The sequence below is a fragment of the Egretta garzetta genome, unplaced genomic scaffold (genome assembly GCF_000687185.1).
Source record: "Egretta garzetta isolate BGI_Z169 unplaced genomic scaffold, ASM68718v1 scaffold108, whole genome shotgun sequence".
NCBI classification, from domain to species: Eukaryota; Metazoa; Chordata; class Aves; order Pelecaniformes; family Ardeidae; genus Egretta; species Egretta garzetta.
In genome coordinates, this window is record NW_009260614.1 from 3,238,580 (window position 1) to 3,264,954 (window position 26,375).

Below are 26,375 nucleotides of genomic sequence, written 5' to 3' on the forward strand. Positions count from 1 at the left end.
TTTTTTGCATGTATTTTATACTGACATGGCTTCGTTGACTGCAGAGTTATCCCTTAAACCAAACCCAACTCCACTGGCTGGTCTCTAGCTATACCGGAGCATGCATCGATGCAGGCTGGCCTCCCTGGCACAATCTGCTCCATTTAAATCACTGCTGCTTTTAGCCTGATAGAAATAATCCCCCAACGGAGCTGACTTCACCCCTCGGTCACCCCAGCATCAGCCCATAGCGGCTGTGCTGATTTCAGCAGCGTCGTTCCACATTTAAAATCACACCACTAAGAGGGTTTGCGCCTGCGAGCGGGCGAGCAGCTGCACAGGTCCCGCTCCATGAGCCAAAAAGAGCCCTACAGAACTCCGGGACAGCCTGGGGAAACCGAGCCGGAGGGAGCACTGCTTCTTCTGCCACCCAGGTATATTTCTGCAGCTCGCTTAATCCCTACTGAACTAAGATCACAGTTAAGGCTGGTGAAATGAGGACATCTTAAAGACATATAAAGCACCTCTGCAGCCTGTCTTAGTTTCTTAATCAGCGCAGCTGAGATCAGGAGACTCCATTTAAGAGTTACTGCCTTATAACAAAATGTCTGCTCCACTCTGGAGGTGCAGCAAAGATGCCCCAATCCCTCCTGGCAGAGAGTCCTATTATACTTCATGAATTTTTGAAGCTGCCTCATGAATTAATGCACTAAAATAACTTTAATAGAGTCCTCATTTACAAATGCTCCCTGGAAATGTTGGTAGTATTTAAAATATACACTTAAAAATAAGCAAATGAATATTTAAAACTCTCGTTTGGAAACAGCCTGGAGGAGGAGGACCGTGTTCACACTTGCGTTCAGCAGAGCAAGAAGCAGTGTGTGGTGGTGAACAGGGAGCCCGAAAGAGATGCTCAAAGTGTGGGAGCTTATGGGGGACGAACTCCACAGACCTAGGCTCTCCTGGTGCATGGTGTTGCCCTAAAGGACAAGTCCCATCCTCATCTTGTCCCTGTGGATAGCGCTTGCCTCCCTCTGCTGAGGGTCTGGAGATGTACTGGGCAAGTGCTGCACCAGCGTGCTAGGGATCATTAACAGAAACTTTTGTTCTGGACAGTTGAAGCACTTCACTGGTTAGGAATGACCTTCCTTGGTCACCTGACCTTCTGTGAGACACTTGGAAACCACCATAAGGTCATCTCAGTCCCTTCTGCTACAGAAGCAGATAAAGAACACCACCACTAAGTTCTCTGCACGTCTGGTTACGAGGTCCAGCCGGGTCTGCATAAGATGAAATATTTCAGCAACTTCCCAAAACCAGCTCTTGCTCAAGACAACGAATGTTCATGTGTCATGCCAAAACCGGCTCGCATTGCTGCAATGAAGCCCTGGGTATTTTAGTCTGTGAGGCACTCTGAGATCCTTTGGGATGAAAGGAGCTATATAAATGTAAATCATTCTCATTAATGTAAATTGTAGGGCAATGCAATGTTTACAGCCAACAGTCCCAGGGCTGAGCTTCAGAGTGTATATGTTTATGTATTATTTCACCAATGAAGAACACAGCCATCACTGGCCAGTAGCTGGACACCATACAGACCTTCTCCATGGAGGACCTGATTAGGAGTTATCACACACGGTGACCAGGTTGGGCTCCAAGGGCAGTGCTGTGGCCACAGAACATTTGTCTCCCTTGTTTGCTGTTGAAGGATTTCAAAGCCCCTGAAGTCTTCCTTTTGCACAGTTGTCCATAGCAGATTTGGAGTCTCTCTGTAACTGCAGGAGGTTAATTAACATTTTTTAAGACCACTTCTAAAAACCAGGATGACTCCAGTTCAAACAAGTTAGTTACTAAAGAGGAAGGAATTCACATTCAGAGATTTAAATGTGCAGTTACAACCCAAACCATTGTGCACACTCCAACTCAGACCCAACTCAGTATCCATGAGATCTACCAGGAATTATTCTACTGGTCTGGGGTAAACGTTAAACCAGGCCCTTCTCTGCATCTGTTTCCCAGTCTCTCCATGGTAAGAGACAAGTCCTAGCAGCTCTTGTCAACGTTATGCCCATCCTAAGAGAAAATGGTATTTCTTCCTAGATAGCCATTGCTACTTACAGACCAAAAGAGCATCAACAACTTGAAGAGCCAACTTAAGGCACAACTTAATTGTTTTTACTGGACACAGAGAATTTGACTTGAAGGTCCAGCTGAATCTCTGCCCAGGTCAGAAAGTGTGGAAATCTGCAAGTCATAACGAAACGGGAGGACTCCGATGGCTGTCCTTAGGGGTCCTGCTGCACACCATCACCTGCAGACTGGATACTGCAAGTCTGCACTTAAGGAGCAAACTATTCCCCAAGAGACGTGGTTGGCTGCCTGCACACATCCGAGGGCACAAACAAGAACTTCTGTAGAGTTTAGAAACCACGTGCACTCCCATGCAGGTGGCTGCCATGCCATCTGTAGAGCTGCATTTACCTCAGCTGCATGCTAATGCCGGGGCAAATTCAGTGCCGTGAACTGCAATGGGATGAGCTCTGAGGATGGCTCTGGATCTGCGCTAACCCCGGCAGAGTCTGCAGGAGCACACACACAACCATGCACAGAGGTGCACAAGCACATGCAACCAGAACACCTGCACGGACTGAAAGACAACAGCTCCAGCTTAATCCCAAACTGAGAAGCAAGCGCCAATCATCAAATTTAAATTTCAGCCTCTTTCTTTTCTGTGCTTTTGTTTCAATATTTAGAACTCCAGCTAACAAAGCAACAGACACAATGCCACCTCCTTGGGAAACACATACCCAGCTCCCTCCATCTGCTCCCTCCCCCAAGCCCCCTTGTATTCTGCAAAGCAGATTGTGCGCTGAAATATTAATATTTTGCTCTTCTGTTGTTATTCCCAACCCTGAATCTCCAAGCTTGTTCCCAGCTTCTCTTCCCCTTACACTTTTTCCAGGGTTCACAGCACTCAATGGGTTATGTTACTGCATACTGTACCATGTCTGAGTGGAGCTTTCATAAAAAGGTGGAAGCGGTCCAGAAGCAGCTTCTAGGGAGCCTTCCATCTGCAGCAGCATTTTATTTAGACAGCAGAGGGGAAATTAGATCCCTATGTTGCTGATTGGCTTTGGGAGTTGAATCTTCAGTTCTGTAGGAGGAGTTCATTTACACCACTGTAACAAACCCAATACCGAAACTCCCACCGGGGTGATCAGCGCTCGGGGGGGAACGTGGGGGAACAATGATTGTTCAGTTTAAGGGCAACACGGAGTTGCCTTTAACTCGCACTGTGCCTTTGCTCTAAATTTCTTTGAATTTGACTTTGTTCTATTTAATCTGGATTTCTGCTCCATCTGGCTTCTGAGTAACGATGCCAATTTATTTCATGTGCTTGCCGAAGAAGCTTTTCTTTAGTGTGGGGGAGCGGTTATGACAGAGCACCGCTCCAACAAGTCTATTTCAGTCCAGCTCTGAATCTTCTTTCCCCAAATGTTCTAGCAAATACGTCTGCGAGCAGGAATTTCTGTAATTGCCGATAATTCAGATAACACAAGAGCATACAGAAAAGGCATCCTGTTGGAAATACCCTGAACCAGAGTCTCACCTAGCGTAAATCAGCTTTGGCATCGATGGTTGCTACACCAAGGTGCGCAGGCTGATACATAGCTGCTGGTGCGTGGCACTTGGAGACAGCTTGCTCTTCACCAAGACTCTGGACTCAAGGACAAAAGAACTTTTCTTCTCCGGAGCCCCTACCTGGAGCAGACAGATGGTTATCCAAGCCAAAACTTGTTGTGTTTTTTAAGGCCAGATCTAAACAGAGCTGAAAGGTTGACTTCTCAGTGCCATTTCCACATTGCTTTGGATCAGGTGCTAATTAGCAACAGGCTTGCTCTCCTTCCACCAGAAGAATGTGTGGGCTACCAAGTCCTTAATCAAACTTCACATCAGCCAGTTATGCTTTGTCTGTCTCTTGCTCAATTGGGTAAGACGGACGGCATCTAAAAGGCAACCCCCACATGCAAATAAACTTTTCCCTCCTTAGACTGTTGAGCAAAGGAGCAGCAACAACCAAGTCCAAGGTCCAGAGAGCCCTCTGTTCCTGCCGCCACTGGAGATGGGGAGCCCTGAGGCAGAGCACCCCGCTGCCCGGAGAGATGATGGGCACCCGCTACGCAGCGAGGCACACTGCAGCCTGGCCAGCCTCCCAAGTTAATACATGCCCTAAAACCATGGGCGCGACCACAACTCAGCTGCCTGGGATCTGCACAGGAATTGGGGTGACAGTGGCACCTAGCTTGGGTCCAGCTGTGGAACAAGCACCCAGGATCCCCAGCAAGATGATGCCCGTGGGAGCTCGTCTGCCATCATTCCTATTAACTGACCCAGACACAGGCATGTGGCAAACCCACTTCTGGATTGCAGCAGAGTCAGAGTTATGGATGTTTATGTTTTTCCAGCACCGTAAGTCACCTTGTGAGTGTCCAGCATTAAGCGGGATAATTTAGCAGGCTTTTCAAACGACTCTGATTCTTCACCATTGAGGTGTAATGGCCCGAGTCTCACATAGCTATATTTTTTCCTATTCACCTAAGGTCAGAGAGGGCCACTTAACCTTATTATTTCAGAAGGCTCAAGCCTTTGACAATTATAAGCAGGAGAGTAAAAAGGAGAGCTAAATTTGTGTAATGCATTACTTATCATTTCCCAGCCTCTGAATCCAAGCAAGAAGGGTGAGGATGGCTCTGACACCAACTCTCTTATCTAGAGCTGGCTTGAATGGGACCTACAGAGCTAATGGCACGACGTGATTAATGGCAAAGGCTGCTTCATATTGTGGGTCACATGGCTTTGCTCCTACCATGCTTTTAGACCTCACAAACACTCTTCCAAAGCAAGGCAGACCTGATATAATATGGGGGCAAGTGTGCAAATATGTTAATAACAGAGGAGCAGACACCAGATCAGCTGCTGCTGGTACAGTCTCAATGACCCTGTCCTAAGGGTCCAGCACCTCCTGCCAACAAGTCATTGCTGGTCTTGCTGCTGGGCTCCCATTGCAGCTTACCACAGACCCCGCGTCCCACAACAGACACGTCCTGCTACAGCCTCTTCAGAGATTTCCTTGCATTCAGTAATTCCCAGTCACTGGCAACCCTTGCACTGAAATTAAAACACTGCATGGGCAGTTGCATGCCCCTCCTGAGCCTCCTTTACTTGTTAGCAGCCAGCATCCCTCCCCCAGGAAAGGGGTCCCGCACAGCCCCTCGCACGCAGAGGGAAAAACAAGTCGGTGATAAATGCATTTAGACAGGGCCATGTCCAGCTTATACAAAGGCAAAAAGGAAAGGAAGGAAAAAAAATATCTCCATTTGATCTACATGATGAGGAATCTGTAAGCTAGTTAATGACGACTCCAAACCTCCAGTTGCGGTGTGGGATTTGAGGAATCACTCAGGTGAAGCAGCACTCTGCTCTACACCACCACTGCTTGGGCACAACTTCATGAGCTTCCTTTGCACTAAAGAGACAGGCAGAACAAATCCCTTCTTAAATGCAATCCTGCAACCCATTTCAATATCTAGTGCTGGAAGATGAAGCTTCCGTCAAGCCAGTCAGGGCTGAAATATTGGTTATTGTACCTGAAAATTAATTTCATACCTTTTGGGGCATCACCAGATGCCTCGAACAATCACTGACTGTGCACACAAACCTGCAAGTTTAGTGGCCAATTTTCTTCAGGCGTGCACTAAAGTGCACCCACGTATTTAAGATCAAAATTCAACCCATGATGTTCAAACATTATGGTACATAACTCAACAGAAATGTCAGCCCTGCAACTGTTAAAGCATAATGTTTACTGTACACCACCACAAGTTTACACAGCACAACACTGCAACCCTTTGTAGGTATACAACGGTGCAGAAAGCCAGAAGAATTAATTTTTCATACACTGGATGAGTAGCCAGGGTGAACTCTTTCCTCTGGATCAGCCATGGGCTGTCAGTGCAAGGAGGATGTACCAGGATGTACACTTGCTGTTTACCAGCATCATCTAGCATCATCTGAATTTAGATGTATTATTTGAGGGCATCCTGACCAGATGGCTACAGCTGACCCAGAAATGCTGTATACTAGAGGACATCATACGTACTTCGCTAGAGTCTCCTGTATTTATTTCTCAGGAACAGACTTTTACTGTCTCTGGTGGTTACCTCCGGATAGCCAGGAGGTCACGGTGCCTCTGCTGGGATGCAAAGGTCTGGGCAAGAGAAGAGGTCTGACACTCAGCCATAAATCTCTGTGGCAAACTGACTGACTCCCCGTTGTTTCTTCTGGGCAAACATGTTTAAAAGCAGGTGCAAAACTGAGCCTTAAAAATAAAGATCACCTTCCACATCAAAAACTATCAAGGTTCACAGGCCACAAATTTACCCCTACATACCCTTACATAAAATAAGTATAAACACTAAATGTGTTTATTCAGGCTTGCATGCTTTTATGCACGTCCATCTGTATTTCAAGTCCAGGACATGAGAAACGTCAGCGCTGAGTAAAGATGCATCCATGGCGTCTGGGACAACAGACCTGCTGCTTTTTTGCCAAAACCTTCTACAAAGCCAATGAGCCAGGGCACTGAAGTCCTTAGAAGAAATCCATCACCTCCAGATACAAGGATGCCTCAACGCTACTCCTCCAATCTCACCAGCACTGCCAAAAGTAGACTAAATTTCCACAGGGTGAGGACTTCTGCTCCGATCGTCCACCAGGAATGAATCCACTGCCTGGCCTGCAGAAGCTGACGTACAACCATTTGGTGGCAATGGCTTTGGGTCACTCCAAGCCACAACAGCGAGAGCATACATAAATAACACTTGCCCAAATGTGTATTTATACTGAGCAAAGTAATATCTCCATTAGAACTTTACATTCTATCAGCCAAATAATACGAGTTTTTAAAAACATTTAGTACTTTAACAGGCATTTTAACAGCTCCCATAACTCAGCTGCATCTTTGCCGTAAATCACTTGACAGTTCAATACTCCATTATACGATCTAATCCCTTTCAGCATTTCAGAAGGGGAGAAACAACCTTCCTAAGGTTGTTTAGGAAGGGGAACAACTTTGCTAGGAGCCTGCTCTCTACGAGAAGGAAAGGTTTTTGCTTTTTGCCTTTTTTTTTAAGTAGGACTGATTTACACAGAACCTAGCTACCCAGGGTGACATCAAAGGTCTGAGGTTTTGTAATGGGAGAAAAATCAGCAAGGCAGAGGCCAGTTAAACTCTACATGTAGCGTGCTTTGGTTTAAGCACAAAGCCCAGTCCCGAAAGGAGCTGGTCCAAATCCTTCTGCCAAAACACCTCTGTGGCAGCACTACCCCAAAGGCAGCAGAGAAAAACCAGCACAGGCTTTTGTCTGAGGCTGCCTCAACTCCGGCCCCTGCAGCATTCAAAACTGATAACCGGGGGCCTTTCTACCCCGACGTGCACTTAAAGCAAGGAGCTGGCAAGTCACCTGTAGCTGAGCCACCTCACACCCGCAACAGCAAGGAGAGCTGATCCTGACCCTGTGGCTCTGCGAAACCCTACCCTGTGCTGCCTACTGGACTCGGGGCGCTTGGCTCCAACTCGGCACTCGCTGGAGGGAGCAGGAACCCACGCACCCTCCATGGTAAACAGGCATCATCACCTCCCGGCTCAGTGAGAACAGAGACAGGCAGAGGAGAAGCAGATTAAGCAGAGGAAACATAGAGGAACAGCCAGCAGGACGCGTAAAGGGGAGGTGGAGGTGGAGGGGACAGCAGAGGAGAAAGAGGAATACTGGCTCGGCTCATGTTTAGAGGAGGTGCCACAGCCTTTCAGAGGAGGCACGCGGGGAGGAAGGTCTGCACGAGCACTGGCAGCAGGAAGGGAGATGTATGCCCAGACGGGGCGTTTGCACGGGGAAGCAGAGGAGGAGAGAAAGCAGACCCATGGGTGAGCGGGGGTGTCCATGCGTGCTCGCACACGCAGGCAATGAAATACATTTTGAGACATGAAGCCTCCATTTTCCCCTCACCTCTCTCAGAAGTGGTGGGTTGGATCCTGCCAGTCCCCATCCTGCCCCTGGAAGGCCCCATTCTTGCTTTTTCTCATATATTTCAAAGCTCACAGACAGAAGCAGGAGAGGCAATTAAGTCTAGATGCAGGTAGAAAGAGGCTCCCATGGGAAACAGTTTAAAGAACACTGTCTCTAATGGGAAATTTCACTGTATTTCACTCTGGCTTTATGATCTACTCTGATGAGCTCTTTAAAAAAAAATACACACACATTCTCGCTATATATATATCGCCATGCAGATGAATGCTTTTGATCACTTAGCATAAGTTTTTCTTGGCTGTAAAAGATGGCAGGCTGGGGAGGCTAAATGAGAGCAGGGAAGAGCCGAGGCAGTTGGATCCCAGTCGTGCAGAGCCTGGACAGGCTCCGTCAAAAACAAGGACAAAGCCAGAGACAACCCTGGGAGTTTTACATCACGTGGGGCCCTGAGCGGAGAACCACAATGACATAGTGGGTATACGATGTTGGCCACATTCCCTAAATAAGTGCTTGATGAAGTTCCTGCAGGCTTAGAATAAAGATTTATTCCTTCCCCCTCCAAAGCACGTAACGCCTAAGAGATGAAGATCTCAGCTGGCTCATTTGTTCATAGATTGCACCCGCAAAAAAATTCCCCCAGCTCTTTTTAACAGCACGGAGTCTAACTCAAGAGCAGGATGTGACTCCTCGCTGGGTCTGCTGCTACGAGCCTGGGTGGCAAAGCAGGCACAAGCCTGGAAGCGAGGTGGGGATGAACACAGCGTGTCCCCACGCCTGGCGCCACACCTGAGACATGGCGTGACTGTCGGACCGGCCACCCCCCAGTGCCATCTTGTGTGCACATTCACCATACGCCAAAATAAAGCGCCAGTGTCACACACAGCCAGCTTCACACTTGCTTAATAATAACACCCCTAAGGCCCCTGACAAATTCGCCACGCTGTTTCACACGGCAAGCCTTCCCTCTGGGCAACTTCTGCCCCCAGTTCTCCCCTGAACATTTGAATACAATGCAGGCAGGACAGCGGCCCACCTTTTAGGCTGCAGGACGTTCCTCAGCTTGACCCCAAGTCCCAGTAACAACCAGATCATCACATCCCAGTGAACCACGGAGGAATACAGAAGAAAAACAGGCAAGAGAATCTGCTGGGAGAAAAGACCCCACAGAGCATCTGACCCAAGCAGGCTTTCTCAGGCAAAGGAAGGCAGCAAAACACTGAAGGGTGGAAGAAGGTAAATTATCAGAGTTAAGACATTTCAAATAACTGCTCCCTGCTGCGTTCAGCAGTTTTTCTTGATGGAGTCACTAATCACTGTAGTTTACCAAATGACCTTGTCGTGGCCATCTCATCTTCAGGGGACCACAGGCTGCCACAGTCCCTGGTGCAGGGAGATGCCTTTCGGCTGTGCTAACTCACTGCCGTCGAATGCTGACTGCAGCCTGTCACGACAGAGCAGAGGAACAGCACATTTCACAGTAAAATGTCTCCGCAGAGGCGTTCATCATGTCCCACACATACAGCAAGCTTCGCACTCAGGGCAGAGATGAAGAGATGGGGGCAGGAATTTTCCTGTACGTACATTTAAAAACAGTGGCTGCCACAAGCTGAAAAAATGCTATTGAAAAATTAAATATTTACTTCTTCTGTTTGTTAATATCTTTCATTAGTTACTCAGCTGTAACAGTCATTAAAATGCTGAAAGGGAACTTCATGTAAATTCATCACTAGCCTGGGAATACTCCTGCATTTGTGAGCAGGCAAGGCCAAACGTCTGGTTCACTCACAATTTACAAATGATTATTTTTCTAATTAATCATTCATCAAAAAACACAAATAGCAACAGGGCATGAAAGGCAATGCTGGTGTAAACAGAAGGCAGAGTCAATCCATCACAAGCTCACCCTGCAGCCGCTCAAATGCTGTAACTCAGGCGAAGGGAGATGGGGAAATACCCTTTCTGTTCTCCGCAGCTACCATAAGCAAATAGATGATACATGTTTCTGTTATGCCAAACCTCATCGGTGTAAATTGGAGTTGCAACAGACCTATGAAACATACTGGGAGCCAAACAGGACGATGGTGTCAAACGGGCGGGTTGGGATCATGGGATGAGGAAAGGAGGGCACACTCGCAGGCGTGGGAGGAGAGGAAACTTCTAAACCACAACGCACCGAGGCTGGAAGTGACACACAAAAATAACCCTGAAGGAAAGAGGCCATAAGAGAGGCAGCAGAACAACGAAAAGGGACTTGCTAAATAACTTCCCTGGCTCGCTGCAGCAGTGACTCGGCTGCAGCTAATCCGCTCCCTCCTGCCGCAGCCCGGGGCCACCTGGAGCCAGGGCAGGTTGCTCCTCGCAGCTCCTGTGCTCCCAGACCTCCGAAACATGACTGCCAGTGCCGACTGCTCTTCTGCCTTAGCTTGGATTAAGGAATGCTGAAACCACAAGCAAATCCCCTGGCTATATAATACATCTGGATACCACCCCTCCCGGCGTTCAGAGTTTGAGTTTGCAGCCCCCTGCGCCACTTGCTTGCTTGCCAAATGGCTCGCAGGAGAAGACAACATATCCACACACATGGAGTCTAAAAATAAACGGCAAATGCACATGATTTTCACCCTTTCACCCTGATTCTCTGTTCTCATCACTACTAATCCAAATTAGATATTTCCTGTACTCCAAGGACAGACGTTTGAAAGGTGTAACTATTTCCAGGACCCCGACCTCTCCTTGCATTGGCCTTGCCGTATCAGGCTGCTGGCCAGTCTCATGCCAAGCCAACAACTCTTCAAAAGGCAGTATGAACTGGGAAAAGCAGGTGGCAACATGATATTTCAGCCTTGCTATAGTCTCCTGCTGGCTTTTATTATATTTCACAGGGCTAGGCTTGAAACATATAATCAGATTTGAAAAGAGGCTGGAGTATCGTTAGCAGTCTACTTCATTCTTGACCACCGAGATTGTGAGATGTGTCCCTGCTGCTCCCAGAAAGGGAAGGTTTCCTCCTTCCAGCAATTAATTAAACAAACTGAAAACCTGCAACACAACAACAAAGCACATCCAAGATAACCAGGACTTTTACAGGACTGGTTTTTACCGAAGCTCTGCCAGTGCTGCATCTCCACATGTTGCACAGGGGCGGCAAAGCCAAATTAGCACAAAACAGGGAAATTCTTCCAGACATGACAGCAGTGGGAAGGAGAGATGGCCACCAACCCAGTGGGCAGCATCGCGGCCACCACTTGGGAAGCCTCAGTTCACAAACTTGCCTTGTTGCAAGGTTTTGAGCAGGCCACTGGTTCCTTCACATTTCAGATCCTCGGATATAATACTGAGGACATTACAATGTGTTGAAGACTGTCAGACAGGAAGGTCTAACAGGAATGAAGCCCCACATAAGCCGCTCAGAGAGCCAGGAAGGGATTTCCTTAGGAGACAGAACAGGAAATTCTGAGTCTACCAACATGCACGTTACAACACCCGGCAATCTCCCAAGACAGGATTTTACTTAATGGCATGACCTTAGCAAAGAGGGAGCAGTGCCAGTGACGGAAGGGAAAATGGAGCAGTGGCAAAGACACCCCAGGTCGCTCCTGTGGCACTTCTGCAAGGGCCTGAATCCATGCAGCAGAAGAACCAGCCATGCAGGAAACCACTTCCAAGTTACTGATGGAATAGGAGGAGCTGCAAGAAATACAAATTCAAATACAGTTTGCCTCCGAGAAGCAAATATGTGTGCAGCTGTGAAGAACAGCCAAAACCACCTTCCTACAGCCCAGTAACAGGCAAATAGGGCTTCAGATTTGCCTTATGGGAGGAGAGAACCACTCCGGCATTTCTATCCATTGCAGGACAAGTCAAACAAGAAATTCAATCCAATTGCCTGCATTTCACCATGGAAGTCCTGCAACAGCTCATAAGCACTAAATGAGGGACGAAATCCATATTAGCAGAAGCCGCTGATAAGAAATATGCTTGGGTTCCAGCTTTTTCTGGTAATTGGCCGTTTCTCTCCAGTACTACCATCAGTGTTTCTGTAAAGTTACTACTGTAACAGCTGTAACTCAATACATTTACAGGAGGTAGAAAAGAATCCAGAATGAAGTGGCATTTAGCCTCAGGTTTGGGGCACTTTAAAAAGTTTTATTACTAGGCAGATTTCTCAGAGGAAAGCGATGACATGAATGACATGTCTGAGTATTTTTTCTAAGTGAGAGTAAAAGATTGCTGATCTGAGGTATTTCCTGCCATTATTTTCTTGTGTTTATGTTCTCTCCAATGCATCCTATAATAGCAAATCTGTTTGGAAGGGCTCCATGCTTAAAGATGATGCATGCTCCCAGAATGCCTTCTGCCCGAGCACAAGAAACCTTGTGTGCTTCAAGATAATTCAATGCACAACGGCGCTACATAGGCAAACCAAGAGCATCTAGCACACCACCACTGACTGGGCTATAAATGTCCAATTATTTCATTTTCTAAAGCAACCACTTTTTCTATCCAACTTAGCAAGATCTGTTTCTGACCCAAGAACTGCATTTACAGAAGAGGTATCCCCATCCAAACCATGCACAGAGACAGAGTGTTGAAAGCCAAGATGAGTTTTCTATGAACATCTCCAGTGCTCATTCCCGTTCTTCAAAAATATAGCTAACCCACTCCCTGAAGGAGGACATAGTAATAACTCATCCCCTTTATTTTTAGCCTAGCTCTTCCTTCAAAGCCCAGCAAGATATGTGGAGTTTTGCAGTGTGTAAAGAATCCCCGCTCATGATTAACATCTATGTGAATAATAAAGCTTTAATCTGGTTTGAGTCTGTTACCTACTGCTTCAGCAAGTTTAACATCAGATGGGAGCAAGAGTAACAAGGGTATCCAGCCAGCTTTCATATAACTCAAAGCAGGACTACAAGGCTTAATTAATTGAGATCACCAGATGAAAAACCTCATCAGGTATATAAAAAGTAAAAGGTAAAGCATCTGCTGATGCTCAGGCAGTACTGAGATGGGATGCTACATGGGAACCTCAGATAAACTTCAAAGAGAAGGGACCGAGCCCCATCTGCGTATCAGAATTACATTCCTCCTGCTCCAGAGTCCCAACCTCAGCTGGATGCTGGGTCTGAAATATAATAGCAGGAACACAAGCAAAGATCAGTTCTTTAATCATAGACACCTAACTTCTATTTTCTCAGCCAAGTCTTCCAGTAAGCCCAACATGGATTGAGTTGCTCCTTTTAAAGTAGCACAAGTGTGAAGGCAGCTCAGACAGCAAATCAGCCTCTCAGAGTTGTGCACGTGCTTTCCTTCCTTTCACAGGCGGTCTCGACGTCTGAAGTCCTGTCTGAACAGAAGCAGAGAGGGAAAGGCGATTCATTCAAGCCACATTTTGATACAGCCGCGACTCATTCTCCTTCCATATGTCCCCTTCACCACATTTGGAGAGGGGCTGGGCTGAAGCCAGCCGAAGTCACTCTGTGTGGAAAGGACCAGCCTGGCATCTCAAAGGAACTAAAAACCTGCTGCACTGGAAACTTTCTGCTCTCCAGCATAAACCAAGTGAGAGAAATGGCCAGCTATCTAAAGATGCTTTGAAAGGACACCTTGGTATTTGCCAGGCCTCCTTGGACATAAGCGACCCCGAGAAGGTCACTGGCTGCACCATCCAGTTGGCCTTTCAGCACAGACCAGCTATCAGCCCAAACTATTTACCCACGAGACACAGCTGTGCTCAGACCCTGCTCAGACATCTGCTACCCCTTTGTCCAGGCACAGATCCATTGAGGGATCCAATCTCTGCTGGAGTGCTAGGCAGATTGCCCATCAGGTGAGCCAAGGTGTCTTCTACGCTGCCTAGCTTCATAGTCATCACCTTTCCTCCTCCTCTCTGTCCACATCCTCAAGTGCTTAAAGACAGTGGTTGCTCTCTATTAAGTATTCAGATTCATTTCTGTAAGCTCTGCTCAGAGCCCTGGCACTCCAGCGGGCAATGAGAGCTCCTCCAGCTCTCCCACCATCCTAACAACACAGAAATGCCATCGCACCGACTGTGTTAAGCAGTTACCCACAGAGATGCATTGCCAACCCAGGGCACCTCTCTAGTGATTGGGATGGGTGATGTACACCTATCTACTCTCCAGTTCCCAATGTAAATGTGATACTGATTTTTCTTCCCCAAGCATATATTTAGGCATAATATATTTTAATGGCAAAAAGATGCTTTGTTCCATAATGGGTGTATGTGTGTGTGTATTTGATCCCTGTGCTTCAAACAGATCCAGGAATGGAATTTAATACATTTATAAAATTAAGAACAGATGCCGTGGACTGTTTAAACCAGAAGAGAAAATAATAAAAGGAACACTTCAAGGAAGGTGACATGAAAAAACAGCCAAATGTTGCAGGAAAATGGAAATGCAATGATGACTGCGGGACTTTGGGGACACACAGCTCCATGCCACAAATCCCTCAGGAAAGACAGCTCCCAGCCCAGGCACACAGACATTTCTTCTACACGAGCTAGAGAGAGTAAAGTAATAGATAACACCAGCCGAAGATCGAGCACATTTGTCTTCTAGTATGAGAGATGCAGTTCACCTTAAAATATAAATCACAGAAATCCCTTCATTTCCTACTAAGTTTACCTCAAAATACTAAAGCCAATGAATGCTTAAAGGTCAAGTTACATTCCTCTGTTGCTTCTCTCTCTACTAATTTTCTTTTCCGCATGTCCCTTGGCTTGGACAATCAAGTTTCCTGGGAAGCTGATGCAGCCGCTGCCTGCCAGGAGGCTCCCGGGGCTCCTTGCGCTGCAGCACCGGGCTGCAAATGCCGCGCGAGGCAGTTTATTTGCTCAGTGTTGAGTATTTCCATTCCAGTTTTCAAAAGAGATGGAAACTTCTCCCGTTGGCTTCTGGTGCCCTGTTTGTTATCACGAGGTTTGCATTTGGGGCTGAACCTAAGCCAGCATCCTTTTGGAAACGAACTGGTTCAGAATGAACATCTGCATCTCTCTTTCCCACACTGACTTACGGGATACTTTGCTCGGAAGGAATGGTACCACTTGTCCGTAAGCAAAGGTACTATTCAGAGTGTCAGAAGTGGTTTCAGCCTCTCTCTTCAGCTCCGTGCAGCACAGCATGATGTTAATGCTACTGTCACCCCCATTTTGCAGAGCATTCTGCTGAGATACGGAGTATGTTGAGCAACTTTTGCTTCTGGTCACACAAATAAGTGCAAGAATGGGGACTGGAATTCAGAGGCTGCACTCAGATCCTGCCTCGCTCTTCTTGTGCGCAGAAGAGCCCATATTGTACTTGCAGATCATATATTTGCATTGCAAAGCAAGGAGCCGTGTGCGCAAATGCCTGTATGTACAAGTATATGCACATTCTGTAGGCAGATCCTTGGAAAATTCAGCGCCTAGTGTTCTGTCTACAAGTCAAAAGCCATCTCCAATTGCTAAAAAATAAAAACACAAGTTGCTACAATTCATAAGGAGCTTAATATTTATTACCATGTATTGCAAGCATGCAGCTTTGTAGAAAGACTCCCTTACTGTCTCCAGTGATTATTCATGGGACGAGAAAAAGAAAGAATAGCCTTTGATAGTAACAAAAAAAGCAAGTGTGGAGAAAACAATGTATTAAATCCTTTTCACAGCCAAGAGGCCAACAAAAATGCTATATATTTATAAAGGAAATGAAAACCTGTCAGGAACAAAATGAACTGAATAACAGAGCTTGGGCTGAATAAAGAGAAGGAAGAACTAAACAACCAAAAACGCTACCAGGGTGGAAAATACAGTGTACTCTGCATCCCTGAAAAGAGGGCTCTAAATGGATGTATGGCCCATTGGGTACCAGACAGACAGGAGTCCCCAGCCTCTCCCTTCTTCTGATAATCTGCAGGCAGGGAACCAAACGCCGAGTGAGGTCAGCAAATTTGTTGTTCACAGGATGGATAGTATTGTACCAACCAGACCATCTTCTGTGCATTCCCAGTATAGGGACACAAGGGGATCAGGAACCCTTGCGGCTCCTCGGGGCAGATGCACGCGCAGTTTGGTGCTCAGGACATTGCAGTCTCCTGCTACCAGTCTCTGCAGAGCAGAAGTTCACGAGATACGATCATCTGGTTGCACGAAGGTATGCGCATGCGTGACGTCTGGTTTCCGCATGCCAAATTTCTGGCCCCATCCCTCTGCTGAGCCCGCCCAGTGCCCGCGTGTCTGTGGCTCCAGCAGCTGGTGAGGAGGAGGAGGAGGAGGCTGAGAGGGCAGACATCACCTCCCAGCCCACAAGAGAAGATACACAGGAAGATATCTCAGGACACAGAGATAGGGAACTTCAGGTTTGCCACAGAAAATGTGTCCACAGGCCAATCCAGCAATTGTATGGACTGGCCTGGATCCTAACTCCACAACTGGAAGAGCTGGCCTGTTGGTATTTCTAAATCCTCCAAGTTGGAAAAGTACCTGAAAAATCACTGAGAAACTTAACTATTCATGAAAACTCAAATAAAACACAACTATTATAGATCCAAGTGGTGCTATCTTGATAGAAACAAGCCTTTTTAGACTGCAGATGACTTGGATTCAAGATCTGATCTGATATTAAATAATTTAGCTTTATGTTTCTAATTGCAGGAAGTTTGTGTGATTTCAAAATAAACAACATAAGTATTTCATAATTCAGATACTTAATTACTATTACCATATTGATTGCAGGAAGTAGGATTAACCACACATTATATTTTGTCAGAGGATAATGTCAACAATCTTGAAGTGATGGCTACTTATGAATTAGCTGGCTGTACTACATTAAAAACAAAATACAAACCATGGCCAACAGAAATGAAAAGTCTCAATAAACTGGCATGCTCTTCACCCGCCTGGACTCCCCATGAAATCCAGGAGGGAAGTAGAAACTGTGTAAACATGCAAAGTTCAACTCATGCTCAGAAGAGAAGAATGCTGGAAGGCCTTTATCACTTGAAACCTTCCTTCCTTAGATGGTTCATCAGTGCAGCCATTCAAATAGTCCAAACACTTAAGAAAAAAAAAGAACAACAATGCTCCTTCTTTCCCCGGTTGCTACAGAAAAACTTTGGTGAACTAATGGGAGCTATCTGCTTGAGCGCACCTCCCAAAGGAAGCCTGAGTGTGGCAAGACCTGTGCAGCTGGCAAGACCACCTCTTCCTTCTCCTGCTCCTCCTGGAACTTGCTCTGCTGGACGCTGCTGCCAGGGGAGACCATAACTCACAGAAGACAGAAATATCTCCAGCATTTTAATATCAAACCCACCCAGGACTCTACCCTTGCTCCGTTTTCCAGCACCCTCATGCAAAGGACAGACGTGGGACATGCCATTAGCCTTTTTCTAGCGAATGAAGCCTTCTGGAGAGGCTGGTTTCACAACCCTGCAGACCGATACTCATCTACAGCCAGGAAGTCTACACTACGCTAAACTCCCACAGGATACCATGAAGCCTAGCCTGGATTACAACAGCTTGGAGTTCATTTCAGCCCTCTCAACACAGACATACTTTTATTTCAGGTGGGATTAGCCGGGGTTAAGTTGGGCATTCATGAGAAGTGGTGGTCTCAAGTCTGAAAAGATGCTTTTCTTAAAAACAAAAAAAAAAAACCCAACAAAAAAAAACCAACAAAAAAAAACCAACAAAAAAACCCCCCACCCAACTGGCTGGGATGCACTGGTTTTGTTCCTCACAACAGACTGCAGATACTTCTGCTGTACCTAAACAGAAAGGAAAGAGCGTAACAGGAAAATAGCACAGGCCTTTTCATCGTACATGAAAGGCAGGTTGAAAATCTCCCCAGAGGCACTTAAACATCTCTTGCTGTATAAAAGACAATGCTCAGATACTCCTGTTGTTTGCTTTTCATCATCTTGAGGATTCAACAAATCCTTGACTGCACTGGTAGCTGTTGGACGGATTCCGCTTGGGAAGGTTGGCATGGTGGGAGGGAAGGTGGATGCCTTCCACAGGTCTCAACAGGCAGAGACGGCCACTCCAACCCCTTCCCAAGGTGCATCTCCAGAAATCACAACCGCAGCTTTCATCAACCCCGCTTCCCTCTTTGCTTGCATTTACCATGCTACAACTTTAAAGCCGCCCCAGCACCCTGCAGATAAGCGAGTCGCCTCAGGGCAGCTCTACGAGCTGGGCAACGTTTTGCAACAGAAATTCCTCAATGCCTTTCAGCCTTGAGAGCAGAGTAAATCCCTTCAACCCTAACTAGCATCCAAATTAGTGACTCAACAAATCCTAATGGATGTCCCTAGAGACATTGGCTCTGGCAGAAGGAATTAGCACTCTCTTCCTCCTCTCCCGATGGTCAAGCAACACTTGTTTGCACTCACAGCTAACACGGTGCATGAGCCCAACAAGTGTATGCTGCTCCTTGAAGGGACAGCCCTCAGCAACACCTTAAGGCCACCTCCCTCGTGGTTCATGCAGCACTTCCCACTGATTTGTTTGTCCAGGATCTACCACGCTGGCTTTACACCTGGGTTCAGCCCTTACAGACGTACTGGTGCCACAATTTAGCCCTTGTTACACCTACACATTGTTGCTTTGGCTCTTTGTGCAATAAGGTGGGGCTACAGGCAAGTGATTTTCACCCTTAAAATGCAGCAAAGCCCTGCCCGGCTCCCAGGGTTGGCACCACTGGTACAGCACGCCCAGCCCGAGGCTGCTGCCAAGCATTTCCCAGAGCCTAAGGAAGGAGGAAGGTCCAGCAAACAGTGGTCCACAGCAGCCCTAAGCGAGGATTTAGGAGCTAGGACACCTCACCAGGATTTGTGTTATGCATCCTCATGTCCCCCCGGGAGAGCACATGGAAGCAGAGCTGGGCTCCTGCAGGGTTGGCAAACCTCTGCGAAGGCCGCATGTGCACCCTGAACAATCGATTAGTGCAATATTTTCACACACAAATACCTAAGAGCTAGTTTCTCAGATCGACTTCTACTACATTGATCCGAGGCCCAAAGGCACTAAGCTCAGGCTTTAGCGAACGAAAGCTGTGGCCCAATTCCCAGCGTTGCCCAGCACATACAACAGCGGCAAACAACAGACAACTCTGGGCGCTGAAGTGGAAAACTCTGGTCATTATCTTTTTATAATTCTGTATTACACAATTCAACTCTACAAAATCTTTTCTCAGATGTGACAGAAAGGAAAACTGCTGTATTTACATAAGTAGCCCACACCACATATGTTTGTGTGTGTGTGTGTGTGTGTACACACCCTCCGTATGTTCTTCTAGGAAGCCTAGAGGAATCAAAATCCATCTCCATTTGAATTAGATAACCCCCACAGATTTTCTTTGAAAATCCTTCCATTTTTCATTTCCTCAATGTTGCAAGTTTACCCAAATACCCTAAAACTCAAATACGAATCAACACCAACTGACCCCACCTAAGGAGACATAAGGAGAATTTATAAATTTATTACCAACACTAGTAGGATTTTCCTGCCTCCCTGACCCAGCAAACCATGGCCAGCTGCTCAATTTACCCCAAATCTTGGTAACTCTAACCCCTATGAAGTTTTAATAGTGATGCCAGGGGTCCACGCTGAAGGCGAACAGAGCCAGCCCTCTGCAACCACCCTCCCGCCAGGAGAAATTCTTGTGTTCCAAAGCCATGGCAGACACCCCACATGCTCTACCCTGGAAAGCACAAAGACTCTCAACGAGAATCAGAAAGCAAAATACCTTACGGGACGTTCAGAGGCCAGATAATTTCGTTGAGCTGCATTTGAACAAAAGTACTTCTAACAGGACCCAACAGCAGGAGGCTTCATGGCTGTGAGTAACGTTTCCAGCAAAATAAGCTGAGGTTTTGGACCCTGCACAGACAGTGCTTTACTTCAGTCTATTTGTTGGCATACTCTGGGACCGCAGAGGCCATCAACATAAAGACTTTTTTCCCAACGCTGGTTCATAAAGGAGCACCAGCAGAAGACATGAGCTACCATCAAGAACCTGTGGAGCCCTCCCAGACCTTCACACATCAAATGAGGATCCTCTCCCCTCACGGAAGTCCCACAGACTGGGGGCCTGACACCCAGTTGCCCACGCTGTAAGCACACCAGCCACTTCAAAAGCGGACCCCTAAGGCTAAATTCAGGCATGAGTTCCCAGTCCCACTTAAGTCAGTGGAGTGATAATTTTGACATCAGTTCAAATGGGGGCAGGAGCTTAAGACCACGACTTGGCTGGTTTTTAAAAGGAAGACACCGAGGTGCAGCCCAGCTCTGCAGTTGCTTCAACGAACAGGTACTTCTGCCTGCAATATTATGGGTCAAAACATTTCCAGTAAAACAGGTAAATCACCAGCATGTGAGCACATCCCCACCCTGAAGCCATACCACCTCGTACTGCAACCCTGACAGTTCTAACAGCACAAGGTGGTCAGGCCGGCTCAAAGCGCCCTGTGGATCTCCCGGGCACATCCCAACGCTGCAAGAAGCGGTGCCGATGGCTCCTTGCAGCAATTGCCCCCCCCCCGCCTCTGCTCATCTAATGCCCCAGAAGGGCACTGCACAACTTAAACACAGAAAGTTCAGATTTCCTGATAAGACATGGAAAAACACAGTTCGTGACTTCTTGTGTTTCCAAAAATCCCATGGCAGATTTCCTTGGTGGAGGCAAGTTGACCCCCGTCACGTTCCAGGCCAGGTAATCAGCTTTTCTTCTGCCTAAACCCAACAGCTCCAAGTGCTCCGTCCCTGCAGGAGTTTGGTACCGTGGAGATTTACCAGCTTGGCAGAAGAGCCACTGCCAAGCGAACGCTGTGAGGAGGTCACCCATGCTTGGCGCAGCTTTTGTGGCATTTGCCAGCTTCCCCATGGGACAGTCCATGACACTGTCCCAAGCTGAAGCCACCAGCAGGAGCAGAGGACCACACCATGCACCCACCTCTCATCACAGCGGAGTGACGCATGCATAACCTCCTGTAACAAATTACCCAGTTAAGAGCATTTCACCCAAAGAAGGGTGCACCTGGGAGCCACACGCACCCAACTCCTTCCACAGTGCCACTTGCTGCAAGTTTACAGTAAGCAAGCTATTCAGAGAACCGAAGCACACTCTCCACGGTTAATGTAAAATATTAATGTCTCATTTGTTCAACAATTTTGTGGAAATTAAAACTTTTAGGTTAATCATATACTGAACAATTTTAATTAAAGCAGTTATAAAACAATTAATCCACGAGAGCAGGCTTGGATCCTTGCCAGCCTTATTGGTTTAATACATGTAGGCAAAGCTTATTTCTCCCCGTTTGACTTAATGAATGCTAATAAGTGACACAAAATATGCATGCAGCACTCCTAATATAGTTAGTCCATCTGGTTTCACTTGCATTTTGTATTTGTCATTTTGCTGTGCTAGAGAAATTGAAAATGAATTCTCCGTGCTAGAAATCAGAAGAAGTTCGTACCCTGCTTAATTCAAAATAATTTTTGCAAACCTTTTGGGGACAAAAAGACAGCAGTTCAGTACAGTATCATAGACAGCTACCTTTTTGGTGGTTCCAAGGTTGGAAAAGAGCACAGGACAAATACATAAGACTGTACTGAGCAGCACCACAGCACTGAAGGAAGGAACAACACTTGCTCAGCTTTTTTTTTTTTTTCCCTATTTCAAAAGATTTTTTTTTTCCTTGAATAGATGGTAATATAAAGGCAGAGGATAAAATATGATTTTAAGCGCCTGAGACAAATCCTCTACTACTTCAATTTGTTCTGCATTACAACTTGTTTCATCCATTTGGGAATGTATTTGTTTGCCAAAGCAAGAAGAGCTCAAGTTCTTTGTCGAATATTTAATGTCTGCCAATTTTTTCTCCTTTTTAGCACTTATGTTTGAGTTTCATAGCCATGTTACTTCAAATAATGCTCAGGACCATCCCTGTCAGGTGCAACCACTCCACCATGCCATTTAAAAGCCACCTGCAAAGGCCCTGCACTCATTTACCAGCAGCTCAAACTGCCCTGAGATGAGCCTGCTTTCTCCCAAGGACATGCCAAAAATGACAAATGGGCTCTTCTCTGGGTAAAATCCATATACCACAACTCATGTCACGATGAGATCATACACAATGTGATCTATCACCATGGAAAGTGGCCTCTATGGAGGCTCTAGTTCCCAACACACCACCACAACCAGCACCCTCTCTGCAGTCCTTCCAGAAGGCCCCAGCTACCCCTTTGCAGTCCATGAGAGTCCTTCCATTAAGACCACTGGGGTCTGGATGAGCTCTAGACACGTCCCCTTCCAAACACAGCATGACACAGCAGAAGGTACAGCTGCACCGGGTTAAACTGCGCAGTTTCTTTCTTCCCTGCCTCAGCTTACTGCCCATTTCTGCTGCTGAGATGTCCCAAATGGTGACAACAGGGAGCCTACAAGAGCTTAAAAACTAGCTCTGTTCCCAGGGGACTGCTGTCCCAAATTCAGTCACACTGGAATAAGCAGGGGGAAGGGAATCATGTGTGTGCATGTCCTGAAAAGAGCATGCAAGACAGGAGAGAGAAGAAGAGAGCACCATCGACCACCCACTGATCACCATGACCCTCTTCGTACCCTCACAAGGCAACGAAGGGAAAAATACTTTCTCCCAGCACTCAGAACTGCAAAAGTGACAATAAATCTGGGCACCAACTGTTGGCATTATCTGCTTCACCCGGTCATTGGTTTATGAGCCACCCTTGAGCTCACCTTGATCTACAATTTTTGTGTCATGTCCCTCCTGCCCCAATGAGATGTCTCCTGCTGCTTCCCGCAGGAAAGGTGCTCTGCCCACCGCAGGAAGGAAATTTGGGCGCACACCTGCACAAGGGTGAAAGCCTGCACTCCATGCTCATCCCACACCCAACTTTCCCTGTCCTGCAGCCTTTAGTCATGGGTGGCCTAAAGGCAACAAGACCTGGACACCTCTGTGGTATGAGATGCAACCTAAGTCCTTGGCAGATCTCCAGCTGCTCACCAAGGCAGCGCAAGAAGAGCAGGAGTGTTGGGAGTGCAAGGAAAAGGCAAGAAGGGGATGAAACAAATGGGAAAAGCTTCAGGCAAATAGGTGCCTTAAAATGAACTTGTTTGCTGTTACTGAGTGAAATTTGGAAACCCACAGTTGAAATGAAGTCCTCTAACTGGCCAGCGTACCTGCAGTACCTGGGGGAGGACAGCACGGAGCTGCCCCTCAATCAGGTCTCAGAGCCCATGGATTTGTCAGCATGGTTAACCCACCACCACCACCACCCAGAGAAGCACGACAAGGCGCAGCTGAACCCCACTTTGCCTACACTCCACTGCTGATCCCCATGCTTGGGGGATCTCCTCACTGTTTGTCAGCTCAGATCTTAGCCACAGTTTATCCCGCAGCAGTCTTTTCAACAATGATATTGCATTTTTCTGCCAGAAGTATCCCAAAATAGCTTACAAATCACACACACACACCGCTAGAGCCCATGCTCACACTGTAGCAGGCAGTGGAGCTGGGACCCCTGCTTGGGGCAATGCCCAAACAGGTACCAAAAAAGACGCAGGAGATGAAGCTATCATGCAGCGGCAGCACTGCAGCCCCTCCCCGTGCATCCCGTGCAGCACAACGGGGGAGATGCCACGTTGCTAACACCAGACTGATGCACTGATTCTGTGTGAAGGCTGAGCAGAAAGTGTGATCCAGTACCAAAAATTAAATTAAGTAGAGAGACCGGTTTGACTCTGTATCCCTAGAACTGAGAGCTTGCCAACAAGCTCTTTGTAAGTGCTAAATACCTTCTCTGTGTGTCACTTAGAAAAATACAGACGTGGCTCTTCTGCACTGAGACGCTCTGGCAGAGCAGCTTTTTTTTTTTTTTTTTAAGTGTTTAAACATCCTCCAAACACTGTTCAGGGAAGTCAGCAGGAGGTCAAATAGAAGCCTTGTGTCTCAGTGGATAACAATCCTTCTGTGAAATTAAAGGCATTTTAGAAAAGCTTGCTTTGAAGTTTAAACCTTCTGCAACACCACCACTTGCCAACCAGATAAAATATTTAGTACTGCTATATACTGAAATCACATCTCTAACAATACCTTCTACATCTGACATGGCACAAAAGTTAATTCAGCCAACAAAGCAATACTTGCATTTTGTGTCTCGAGAAGCAGCAATTTGTCTTTTTTGTATATATAAATTACACACACTATTGTGCCATTTAAACCTGAAACCTCCTGTTGTTAAATAGAGAATAGAAAGATCTTTAAATACAGACAAAAAGATCAGAGCCATAGGGAGAGCTGTGACAAATGCAGGAGAACATTACTAGCCTGGAAAAATAAATGCAAAGCTCACAATGCTCCCCAGCAAATGCTCCTTGCTCAAGTCTACACGTGTCCTTCACCTTGGGTTGGTTGGGGTTTTTGGCAGCAGCATTGCACTTCAGCAAGAATGGCAACAGCCTCAACGTGCTGCTGCTCCAGTGTGCGTGACTTCAGAGAACCTGCAACCCAACACTGCGAAGTGCAAGTCCACCACAGAAGCTGCCCAAGCATCAGGGCACCCTCGCCCAGTGGCACCAGCATCCCACCCAGGCTAGCAAAAAGCCCAAGAGGGAAACACATCTCCATAACAGCACTGGCAAGGCATGCAAATGTACCCACCCAATCGGGTAAGCGGATGGGGGCTTTAAGCATAGCCACTTGCCGAGCGTTCACACCACCTCTGCTATTTTGCAGTTTATTGCACTTGGTGTACAATATTGAATGTCTGTGGCTGTCTCCCTCTGTTGGAGGGTCCCTGAACATCTAGATGATGGCAAGCACTCAGCTACATGGATCACAGACTTCAATGGGAAAACAAAACACCTGCAGGTGAGGACAGGCAATGCCTGCCAGTGACAATGGTGTATGTGCAACAAGCTGTAGCTACTTAAACCCCTGCCTCATAGTTCCTGCACCCACTGCCTTGGACTAGGCAGCTGGCAGCATGGTTAGCCAGCTCCATCCACAGCGAGGGAAGGTTCACCTCTGCAAAAAGCTGTGCTCTCAGAAAAGGCAGGAATGGTGCAAGGGTTGGGAAAGAGCAGGGAATCTCATTTTGCAATCCAACCTTTGGGGTTTCTTGCTGAAGAAAACAATGGAAATGTTGCAATGAACACAATGCTATGTTCTTCTTAGTTTTGTCTCCCTTATAGGTCTTGCCTTCCTCAGTCACCTCTTAAAAACAAACTTAAAGAACCAATAACTACCTCCCCCCCAACCAAAATCATACCATCTGTTCCCACTTCTGCTCCTGCGTTTATAGGCTGCTCTTTACCGTGCAAAGAGGCACCACCTCAGTGCCTCAAGTACCACGTCCTCCCTCCTAACTCAGTGCATTTTACTCTTTCACATAAAATTAGCTCAAACAGCCCCAAAACGTCTGTTTGTTCTCATCTCTTCGCTGGTACCTAGAGCTCACAAGCTTCTCTCCAAGCAATTCAATTCCCCTCTCACATATGCTCAGCACACATGCACTCGATAATGCCATCTCCCTGCAAAAGAACAGGCTCAGGGCTCCCAAACTCAAAAAAGCAAACTAATTTAAACCAAACACATAAATGAGTTCCTCTTTTGCCTCTGCAGGATGCAAACAAGAATACCGCCAGTCTGAAATCAGCTCTCGGTGCCTGAGAGCATCTCCGTAGGTTTGGCTTGCCCCAGAAGACAGCTCCCCCTCCACTGGTCCATGACACCAGTTTGGATCTGATTTGCCTTTACATCCTTGTGTTCCCGCACCTGGCCCTACCTTATTCTTGTTTCACTAAAATACCGCCTTCGAGCTTCCTGTTCATCTCTCAAAGCTTCTCACAACCAGTAGCTTTAAACGTGTTTCATATCCCGCTCTGGACTTGGTTCCCCATAGTCAAAATCTTCCCTGAGCAGCCCGACACAAGCAGACTGGCGAGGCCCTACCCCAAGCACACTGAGCGGAAGACATCGTGGCTCGGGAGCTTTTTTACAACGTGAGGCAAACAAAATCCAGATGCTGCCAATTAAGTGTTACCTGCAGCATAAATAACTGCTTTTTATCGGTTTATTATTTTGAAAACAATACTGTGTCTATACCCATCCATATATATGCTTTTTTAAAGGTACAGATAAGACTTTCATGTCAGTGATTTTATTTTGCTCTTCTTTGAAATTAAGGGCATAATTAACCAAATGCAAGCTTCAGCTAGGAACAAGCATTTCTGAAAATTCATCCTCTGGTTTCCCATTTAGAGTTACACCATAGCCAGAGCCTCAATCTTT